This window comes from Telmatherina bonti (assembly GCF_933228915.1).
Source record: "Telmatherina bonti genome assembly, chromosome: 8".
NCBI classification, from domain to species: Eukaryota; Metazoa; Chordata; class Actinopteri; order Atheriniformes; family Telmatherinidae; genus Telmatherina; species Telmatherina bonti.
The window spans coordinates 25140204-25152267 of NC_136626.1; positions in this window are offsets into that span (position 1 = coordinate 25140204).

The window sequence follows — 12064 nt, forward strand, 5'->3', positions numbered from 1 at the left end:
CAAAGTTTGCCTCTGTTAAGAGTTATAGATGGAAATATAGCAGAGAATGGAAAGTGGTAGGTTTACCCGCTGTTTCTCCATGGCTGCATGTCCTGGCTTCTGTGGCTTCACTCTGAATAGAGGAAGTTAAGCCCAACTGCAGCTGAGTTAGTTCAGCCTCTGACTAACACCATAGTTTGGTGGTACAAAAGATTTTTATCCTGCAGCCAGCCTGAGTTTATTGGTGATTTGCACTTCTCTGTCGCTTTTCATTTTATATTCCAGACAGTCCAGCCATCATTCAATACAACTGTGTCTTATGCAAACAAACCAGTTGTTCTATACAGCATACAGCGCGTACTTGGCTTCTTGGAGAGGTATACTTCGTGAACAGACCTTTAAAATGATAAAAAATAATTTAATAGCCAGAGTTGTACAATAGATCCATTTCTTTGAGTCAGATTGGCCTGGCAAAGCTTGAAATAGGCCCAGGAGGGCAAATATTTCAACTCAGCCACAATGAGAACAAATGTTTTGAACTAGTATCAAGTTATGACAAAGAAAAGAACACGGTATTTCATGCTTATTTTCCATTATCTGGTCTTTACCGAATCTTTCTCAGCACATTTTTAGATGCTAGTTCTGTTTATTTTCAGCATTAAAGTGTGGTTGTTTAACACATGGCTAGTTTGCTTCTGCAGACCTCAAGAGTTAAGTTCAGGGTCGATGTGCATTCATCTAAACATGGGACATGAAGAAAGGGGTAGAAGAATGAACTGGGAAGAAAGGAAAGAAAAAAAGGAAAGGTGTTGAATAAAAGCAACTGATGTTAAAAGACACAGGAATGCCAGAGTCTGAGATGATTAGGTGTGATTGATGATGTTGTATTGATACAACACAGACATCATTTATTGCTTTTAAGGGCATATTTCAAGCGCCTACAATTAATGGTTTGTGGATAGACAGCAGCAGAGCGGGAGGGCTTTTACGTGATAGTTCTCCATAATGACAACCGGGCTGACAAGTCACATAAACACAGAGACACAGACACGCATAGACACTGATACAGGTGCACACACATAAACATACACAGTCTTCAGACGTCTTTCTGCTCTCTGGGCACCGTTCCTTCAGCTACTCCTCACTCACACATAGAGCTGTTCTTCTGGTTGACAGGGAGCAGTGGAGCTGTCAACAGGCCCAGAGCCTGCAGAGAAGCAGGCTGCGCTACCACGCTACACATACTTACACACACAGGCACTGTTATAAACACAGATTCATACAGGCACGCACAGTTGAAACATGTCAAGCAGCAAGGCTCCTTTGACAAAATACACACAAACACATGCATAGTAGGTCAGGAGGAACACATTAAGCAGCACTTGCTTGCAAGACTGAACTGTAACACCACACACACACACACACACACACACAAAGAGCAGACACATTAAACAGCATGACTCTTATGACTAAATACACAAACACACACACGCACAGACAAATACACAAACGGTTCCTCCAAAGGAAGGTTCACAGAAGTCGTTTTCTGCTTCTTCAGCTGATCCTGAACATGTGTCACGGTTTATACTGTAATCTAGTGTAAGAGTCTGAACAAAGAAAACACACCAACTTGGTCTGTTCTTCCGTTTCTAGGTTTGTTTATAGACTTACCTGGAGCTCTGTTTGGGCTTCCTCAGAATCTGCACACACTGTGCTGCTGTGTCACTGGCTACTTAACTTTGTGGACACATTTCTAGTGAGTAAGATAAATAATGAATAAAAACTATTCCCATTTTGCACTCAGAATAACCCTTTTATTTATTGCATTATTATTGGGTTGAGTAGAGATGAGTGTGGTTCTTTTAGCAAACTGAGCTGGGAGTATGAGTGCTACCCATCAATAACATTGTGATGACAGCCTCCAGTCTCCACCTGGCCTCATGGAAGATGAATTACAGCCTGACCCTGACGGAGCTCCGATGCTTATACCCCAACAGGGAAGTCAATAACAGGAGCAGCATTACATTCTTTTTCAGTGAAAACACTTACAATATATTGTTTAACCCACCGGCTCTGGCACATGGATGTAGTAACTTAACATATGTGATCCAATACTGTTTGTTTTATGCGATACCTTGAACATAATCTAGAAATCTGTTCTTTTGGGACAGTATTTAGTTAAAGCAACAGGACAGAAAAGTTTCACTTCACCAAGAAGCTATTTCAATATATGTTTTGAGAACTTTATATTAACAACAGATGCTACTAAGATTTTATTGTATTTTTCGACAAGACAGAGAGGCCCCATGCTTGCTGTTTGGTACTGACACTAAAGCTTCTGCTTAATGTCTGATACTGTCTCTTTGCTGCAGACCCGGCACCACATGCACAAGGTCCGCCCATACAAAACTCTGACTCTCCTATTTTTGAACTCATGTTTTTATTTTCATTTGTATCATTTTAAACATATATATATATATATATATATATATTTTTTTTTTTTTTTTAACAGTTTTTATATAATGTTACTATAATGAACTAATTTGAATCTGTTCCCATTTGTGTTCATTCTGCACTGGAAAAAACTTATCTCAAGATATTTGCTAGTTGTGTGTGTATTTGTCTGTCTGTATATAAATCTATGTGGACATGTAACCATCAGATCTTGCAATAACTTAAAGGGGATGTTATGTTTTGTAAGTTATTGCGATATTTGATGTCTACTCATTAGCTAGCTTTACTGTAGCTGAGATATACTAATACCTTCTTACAATGGACATTAGAAAATGGTTCAACAATAACATGAATGTCAGCTTGCTTTGAGCACCTCAGATAATTCCATTAATGTGACGAGACCTAGCGAGATAGCAACCATAGCAACCACAGGTGTGTGTCCCTCCTTGTCCTCTGCCTCTGGAGGTAGCTGTATTAAACTCAGTTCAAGTCCTTGCAAATGCAGTAAGCCACAATCACACTTTTACTCTCAGTATTTCACAGTGTTAGATTTTAAATTAAATTTTAAAAACATGTCTCAGGATCAGTTTGGTTGGTTTCTCTAAAATGATAAACTTATAGATAACTTATTGAGTACTGGTTAGTTTCTGATTGTTCTTCCAGAGTTCTGCTTTGGCTGAATGTAGAAGTTTGTTAACTACTAAAAGCATGATGAAAGCATCTGTGCTGTGCATCTGTGTTGCTCTGTGTGAAATGTGATCCATGGTGCTGAACATATTTCTCAATAACTCACTGTTAAGGCTGACAACTGATCTTCCAGAAAGTCTGTCATTTATTTATAGTCTAATTATCTGTTGTGATTACTAGACTGACTTTCCTTTTCATGAATGAACTGTTAAATTTTCTGTTAGTAGTAGAGGAAAATATACAGATGGTATTGTATGCAGAATCTGCTTTGATCTACAGTATGTCAAATATTGAATTTTTAATTTTGAATTTGCCTATTATGAGTTCAACTTCAGTCAATAAATGGGGCCCGCTCAAAGTGAATAATAGTCCGGTTTGGTACTGAGTCCTAGTCCTAGACTGCTGTGATGAAATGCTTATTAGCTTGGTGTTCATTTTTATTGCACAATAGCATGCTTTACATTACTAATAAATCAGCTTAAACACTTAGAAAAGTGATCATTTCAGCTGCTTGCATCCACTATATCTATGGTAAATAAAATGACAGGCTTCTTAGCATACTAATGTGAACTGACACGACAAATTTAAGCAAAACTGTGATTCAAATAGAAATTTAAAACTCTTTATATATACAGTCCAATCTTATGCAAATAGCATATATCAAGCATGTGCTTTTTAGAAGCATAGCAGAATGAAAATGTGAAGAACAATGAAACAAATGTGACCAGTGTAAATACTGCTTTAACAGACTGACAAAGCCATTGATATTACAAATCTTGCTTTTAAAAGGGGCTTTCATGTCTCAAAGCATCATTGCTGTTGTTTTATCCAATGCCTGTTTTGTTTTGTTTTTTTTTCTTTTACTGTACAGTGTCCTTGAGTGACCTGAAAGGCACGTTTAAATAAAATAAATTATTATTATTATTGTTGTTGTTGTTGTTGTTATTGTTATTATTATCATGAAAAGATTAACCAAATCAGATTTTGTGACTATTTAGTGTACTGCTGTTGGACAGAGTTGAGCCAAGTACTGTTTTTGAGTGAACCTCTAAGTCAGCCTATAATAGCAAACTGGTGGTCAATAAGGAAATCACCTTATATGATCATAGATAGCATGCTTGCATTTGGTGTGAAAGTGTGTGTCAGTGAACTACCATGTTCTGCTAATCTGTTCAGCAACTGTTCACTTAAAACTATTGAAATGACTGTAATCATACAGAACCAGAGGAAAATTCTTTAACATATTTCAAAACAGTCAAGGGGTTGAGATGATGGTAGTTTGTGCAGTTGCTGACATGTTTCAATGTAGACAGTTTGGAAAAGTTGGCATTTAGAAGTTATTCATACAGGTGGAGTAATTATTGTGGTACTGTTTTAAGCTCGATACTTTATGCTGATTGCAGTACACGAACAACGGCGATGACTCTGCTGATGAGAGCAACATGATCTGACTGCAGAGGGTTAAAACAGTGTACAGTTCATTTCTCTGTGGGGAGTTAGGAACACTGCAGCCAAAGAGAGACAGTTGGTTGATTTATGAGCCGAAGCTGAGCCCTGTGCAGTCTACTGGGCTGAGGCATGCCACCATGATTGAAAGTCACATCGAAGCCAATGTGTTGGCCTCTCACTCACCACGCCCGGAGATGACTGCTTTGTGTTTTGATATCAGAAGCACACAAACGAAGTTGACAGGTTAACTTTTGCAAAGTAATTTGAGCACATAGAACGGAGGAGTCTACTGTTTTTGTGAAGTGACCTTTAGATTTTGTTGCTCCTAAGTCTTTCCCCTCTCCTCTTTCATTTTGATTTTTAATTTTCCTCCATTCCAGCCACTGATTGGGAATATTTCTAGCCATTTTAAATAAAATTTGCTGACAAATAGAGATATTCCGACCACCCGTATTTGCATTGAATACTTTTTGCTTGACCTCCTAAAAAAAAAAAAAGCACTCTTAACAATAAACAACAAAAACCACGGTTATTGCAGAATCTGGTTCTATGGCAAAGTGCAAGCAAAAGAAAACATGTGTATTGAGATCATGTTTGTATATTTTAGGTTGTCTGACTAGATTTCATTGTGCAATGTCATGATCTCAGATATCAATCCCATGATCACAGTATTTCTTGCACACAACCTCATCTTTAAAGTAATATTGTGAAACATTATGTTAGGATGTTGTGGAGCGGGTCGTAACCAGAGTCAGCCAGCAGGATGTCACTCTCAGTAGCGTTTGCTGATACCATCTCGGAGAGTAAATGAGACATGGCCTGTTGCAGACAGAGGAGAAAGATAGCAAAAGCAGACTGACACTGGCTTCAGCTCCCAAATGGATGCTGCCAACAGGCCGGTCCACAGCAAAATATTTTGGAACATGAAAATAAGCAGGGTGTTGTTTGGTCCGTGGCTAAAACTTGAGTGTGTTTAGCAGATTTTGTAACCACAGTGAAATTCATTTGACCGTTTTGTGACAGCTTTGTTTAATCCAGTTCCAGAGCCTTGGATCTTGATTAAACAATGTTTCAGCATATTTAAGCAATAAATATTAAACAATTACCTTATAAAGTACCTGATCAAAGGCGGTTCCTTTTAGAATAAATAATACCATGAATGACTGTTTACACAAAGGAAATTAATCAATAAAACTAGGTCACCAACATGAAAAAAAACCATATGCTCATCATTAACAATACCACAATCAATGTTTTTTCATTTGACATTTGTTGCATTTTTCTGTTTTTAGGCTAGCTCCATAAAATGTTAATGGTCCAGTATAATGGAGGTCATTTCCTACTTTTCTTCCTGACATCATTAATTTCATTCGGTTGCTTCTTCTGCTCTCACTGATCATTCCATGATATGTACAAAACATCTTTACTTTTGTCTCTGCTCTTGTCTTTTACATCTTCTGTGTGTTGTAACATCAAACGTTGCACATAAAAGCCTCTCCATGGCGCCGGGAAGAGTTTCTGTCTTGAAATGTGTTTCTCATTTCATGCTATTATCATATCACTGGACATGTCCACATGCAACTTATGTTTTGAAGACCGTGGACTCGGAGAGTAAATGAGCCACAGAGTCAGTAATTTGAGCTCTAATCCCATCTTAAGCCTCAACAGAGACTCAACGGTTGAGTGGAAACATTTCCGAAGCCAGACATCATATGGGGAATGGAAGTAAAGAAGATGTTGATAAAAATGACTGAATAATCCCAGAGTTCCTGTTTGTCTTGGCTTTGTCGGTTGCCATGTGACTTTGGAGTGTGTGATCAAGAAATAGAGGAAGTGAATTACTCATACAAGAAGGATCATGGGATTTTCTTCATGTTTCAGGAAAAGAGAAACTGCCCTGTGAAGGACTGGTGAGCTGTCCAGGGCAGGGTGTACCCTGCCTTTCACCCAAAAGACTGCTGGGATAGGCTTCAGCTTCCCTGTGACCGTGAATTGGATTAAGGGGTTAGGAAAATGAATGAATGAATTAATAAAAAGAGAAACTGATGTAAAAAAATTAAAAAATAAAAAAGCTTTATAAAGTTTTGTTTGGAATTAGAAAAAAAAGATATTGTCAAGTAATGAAGTAGAAATACTGCAGGGAGCCTTTGTAAGATCTGGCCAGGGAGGACAGATGAAAACTAGCCTTTTGGCTAAACATAATTAGAATTGGTTCTTGTTTTAATATGCTATGTTCCTAGCAAAACATTTAAAAAAAAAAAAAAAAAAAAAACTGAAATAGAATTTTTGGGTATCTATACTTTATTGGAGTAATTTTATTTTTCTGACACATTTACTTTTACTGTTTACATTTTTTCACAATTATCTTTACCTTCTACACCTTATATTTTAAAATTAGCCTTGTTGCTCTTATTCCACTATACCTCTTGCTGGCGTTAATCTGTCTGTTTGTTGGTCTGTTCATTTGCTTGTCTGTCTGTTAGCAACTTTCTGCAAAAACTGCTGGAAGGATTTTTATGATTTGTTTATTCAGAATGGGTCTTGGTCTCACTTAGATCCAGATCACCATCTAGATCCTGGAATAATTTTAAGGATCCATTGTAATTGCATGATAGGACCATTTTAAGTATTTATGCATATAATTCTATAATAAATGGTCAGGGGGCTTGGCCAAAAAAATACAGGAAACGTTCCTAACAAGTTTGACAAAAGATCAACGTTAAATCTGAATCTAACTTGAAAATTCTACACAATCCGAACTGGAAAATATATCTTTGGAATTTTAATCACTGAAAGAGAATAAACTAAGATATGAATATGCAACAAACATCACAATATAGACATTTAAATGTATCTAATAATCTAACATTGTAGACATACAAAATGAATGTAGGACAAAGTGGAAATCACAAAATGGGTGGAAATGAGAGCAGAGTTCTTTGCTCTCAGGGTGCTTTTAAAGTTCTGTCATGTTATTGTTTGAAAAATAAAAAGATGAGAAGATGAGAAGTATACTATAAATGTATACCAATCCAACACCCTATTTGTTTGTATGCGATCTATTGCACATGTGCAGTCAGGTTACAGTCAAGCAAGGACATAGCAGACACATAGCAGAGATGCCCATTGCAGACTCAAGAACAAAAGTTGGCTATACCGTCCTTAACTTTTTAATATTCACATTTTAAATATAAAAGTATAGTCATTATTGTTTTTAAAATAATGTATTTTTGGCAGGTTGGATAGTGTACTGTTGGTCCATGTGTTGCAGCCTTAGCTGTTGTTCTTAATGGCATTTTTTTTTTTTTTTTAAACTTACCGGTACATCAATTTCACTTTTATACTTTAAGTAGTTTTTAAATCAGAACTTTTACATGTTTACTTGAATTGATCATCCTAGCCTTTTTAAACCCTGGTATCTTTACTTCTGCCTGAAGAATGAAAGTGAATATACTGACACCTCTGAAAATACAGCATTACATTTCAAATAAAAAAGAAGCGAAGTCCTTGGGCAACATTTTAAAATCGCTGATTGATTCATTCTGCTACTGATTTAGATTTATTTCTTTATTTCCATGTTTAATGCACATTTTAAACAAATTTAATCAATGTATTCACCATTTAATGGCTTTGAGGTGTCAAATACATATTTGTGTGTTGCATGACACAAGAACTGCAAAAACACAAGAACGATTTCACAGAACTAAACAAAATGGAAAACATACCAATATCCCAAAAAAATATTTACAGAACATAATAAATCCAAATATGCAATTCTGACATTATATTATTTTATATACCATGATGATTAAATAAAAGAACAACAATTTGCAAAATTCATTAGCCTGTTTTTCCTCACACTGCAGTGGTGACCATCAAACTGAAATCAGGTCATATATACACAATCAACCTAAACTGACTAACATTTTCAACTAAAAATGAAATGTTAAATCTTGAGAGTATTATGTTTTTGGAGGTGTATCCTCAGGGGTGACTTCTGAAAGGGCTCACTGCTTAAATAAACTGAAATGACTCAAGTTAGAGGATTGTAAGAATTTATGGCTCATTTTTATGATGAAAGCAATGTGTTGGTGTTGAATTACTGCATGATAAATCATTTTCATTCAAAGAAATAACTTCAGCTCCATCATCACATGGCAGAGAGTAAGGCCTGTGCTCAAACATTTATGATTGCATCTTAATGGCTTTAGTGGGAACAAGATGTCACCATAAGAAGTGCAGGATTAGTGATTAGAAAAATGTTTCCTCCAACTCAAAGGGCTGGAGTGCGCTCCTAATGTGTTTCTCTGCAGGGTAAACCTGAATGCTCTCAGAGAAAATTAAAAGGATGTTCAGTCAAACACTCGATTGCTGGGATGCTGAAAAATGGACATAAGCTACTATAAAGCCCAATTCTGTTTGGATGTGTGTGTGTGTGTGTGTGTGTGTGTGTGTGTGTGTGTGTGTGTGTTTTGTTATAAAATCTATTGTTGTGGAATTACAAGCTTCGACTGTTTCTACTGTTTATGGGGTTTTCATTCTCTTTAAACCTCCTTGAGTTTGCCCAAACTTAAAACAACACCCAGTGCTCAGGCAACAGGGCCATATTGTAGCTACAAGCACACTTTTAAAGAAGTCTAGTAGAGATTCATACTTTCTGCTACAGAGGCGACAGATTTGGATCAGAACCACAACTCCCAACAGCTTAGTGTCAGTATCACAGATGCTGTATTCAGTGTCAGTCTTCTGGTCTAGCTTCATGTTTGTTGCATTAATTGTTCCAGAGCTGCTGTGCTGTGTGTTGAGGTTACCCAAATGGTCAACATAAGATCAACTCAAAATGCCATAAACAAATCAATTTAAACCCTCACAAAATGACAGCATTTATCACCATTAACCTTTCTCAATAAAGTCCCAAAAAGTGATTTATCAGCTGCAAGAACAGTTCACTAACTCTTCAGCTCTGCCACATTGTAGTGGAAACCCACACATGGACACAATGAGGAAGCATAATGAAACCATCTATCTTCTTGACACTAAAGGTTAGCATACAGAAGGAGCTCACTGTATAATAAATCTCTCTCATAACCCTGGCCTGTTTGGTCTGTGGCATCATTAGGATCCAGATAAAATGCACTGCGCTGGTGTTTTCCTCTCTTTCCCACAGGTTTTCCGGTGTTAAGCGACTGATAGACCTGGCGGAAGATAATAAGAGAGATAAGACAATGGTGTGTCACAAATTTAAAATAAATGTTTTAAAACTATTTTGAGAACCTTTCATGGGAGACTCCACCCCACCCACGACACACACACAGACACACAGCTACATACAGCAACACCACCACCCTCCAGGGAACTGACTCCATTTAATCCATAAAACTCAAGACCTCAAGCTCTTGGTTAAAGATCAGTGAGCAAACAGAGACACCAGTGATGCTCATACAGATACACTTTATGCCAACCAAATCCAAGAGGAGCACACTTTCCTGAGATAGAGACAGAGACCAAACTTATAAAAGCCATTTAGATGTTTATATGTGTGTTTTGCATCTGTGTGTGGCTCATTTTGTTGACCAAATCCAAAGATAGCTTGCACATGTTTGAATTGATTTATGTACATGTGTAACTGGTTTTATCATTCTCTATGTGTGGCGAAGCTGAAACTATTTGCTTTCAAGTGTTGTTTTGTTTGTGCATGTCTGTTTATGTGATTATGTAGACCGATTCCAAAATAGTATGAACAGAAAATCCCCAAATAGTATTTATAAGACTGCTTGGTTTGCATGCTTGTGTGTGTATGTGTGTGTGAGCATGTGCGTCCACTGGTATGTGAGAGAGTGTAAGATATCAAGGAAAAACTCAGTGTTCAGCCAACAACAACAAGAAGTTCCTTTTGGACAGAAGAGCCAGTCATGAATCAGGTGTGATACCTGCACCCAGCATCAACCCAACGCCAAAACAAACACACCCAAAACAGAGTCGTACGCCGACTCAGGCTTTCTCTGCGTGGAAGTAATTACTGAGGTGTTGAAGTAGTCACATTACCTTCACTGGTTAAAATACATTCACTTAACATCCAGCAGAAAGATGGTTCTGTTTCATGCAGACTTAGCAGTTCTTTGTGATGACTGAAATTTTCGTGTTTTTCTTGGGCAGGTAACAAAGGAGAAACCAAGTCAGTTCAGCCCAGAAGATTTCAAGTTCTCCACTTAATTTTTCTTTTATGGAACTACCAATAGCATTTTAGCAACAAGCTGATAGTAATTGTGCACAATGTTAACATTTCTAACCCAAATGTGAGGACTTAAAATGCATTAATATGTGAATAAGAATGTGAAGTTAATATCCCACACTGGTTAGGTTCCACATTGTACTCTTGTGTGCAGACTAAATTCTGAATTAAGGATGATGTTTACACTACTGACTGATGGATAATAAGGGGAGATATCAGAATATCTGGAATCTCTTTTATTGTGAAATTAACTGAAGAGACATGAATCATAGTGAACCCAAAAACTGATAAAGACAGGCAAATAAACACGCACCCATTGCTCCCATAAAGACCTTTCTGACTCTGAGCATCTAAAATATTATGGATTTATTTCCTAAAGGACCACCAGGACACTGATCACATGGAGTGAATTTAACTGACTGCAGCATAACATCATAAAAGCAAAAACTGTGGAAAACATTCACTGACTTAATATTTTATTGGAGAACTCCGAGCATTTTGAGTGTGCATGAGCCAGAGCCAGGATCTAACAGCTCTCAGTGGTATTAAACTGTGAGGGACTTTTACATTAGCTTTGCTTTTTAAACATAATTATTGCATCCATATTTGAATTACAGTGTGTTCAAATTAGTATCATACAGTATAATCACATCCTCATATGTAGTAATAGTTATAACACTGCAAATCTCAATGCAAAGCTTAAAGTCTTCCACTGTTTCCACTGTATGCCCTTTATCAAGAAGCCAGCTGGAGGACACAACAGTTCAGCTATGTTGTCATTTTTGTCTGAATCTCAAATGTTTTGTAGGTTTTAACCATTTATTCTCTAAACAAATAATGTGCTATTACTCACTATTGTAGTTCTATTACCCACCATTTGTTTCTCTAGGGATATTCTTTTGCATCAACCCATCAGAATTCACATATAGCACAATTGTAATTATAGAAGTAGGGACCTGTTCTATTCATTCACTTCACTGAGCTGTTGTGGGTTGATATTTCCATGAGTGGGTATCAATGTGCCTACAAGTAAATGTAGTGATTAATATACCAAAGACATATTTGACAGTTTTAGATTTAGATAATGTGAACTTTTGGTGCAGGGTGGGGCCAAATGTGACCCACAGTAGGCCTGTAATAGTCTGGACAGGCGGCCCCGCCGCCCCCATCTGGGGTGGCCTAGCGGACAGTTATTTCACAGGAGAGGAGGTAAGTGTTTGGTTTCAGTGTCACACAAGAAAAAACTTATACAGCTATGCTCCT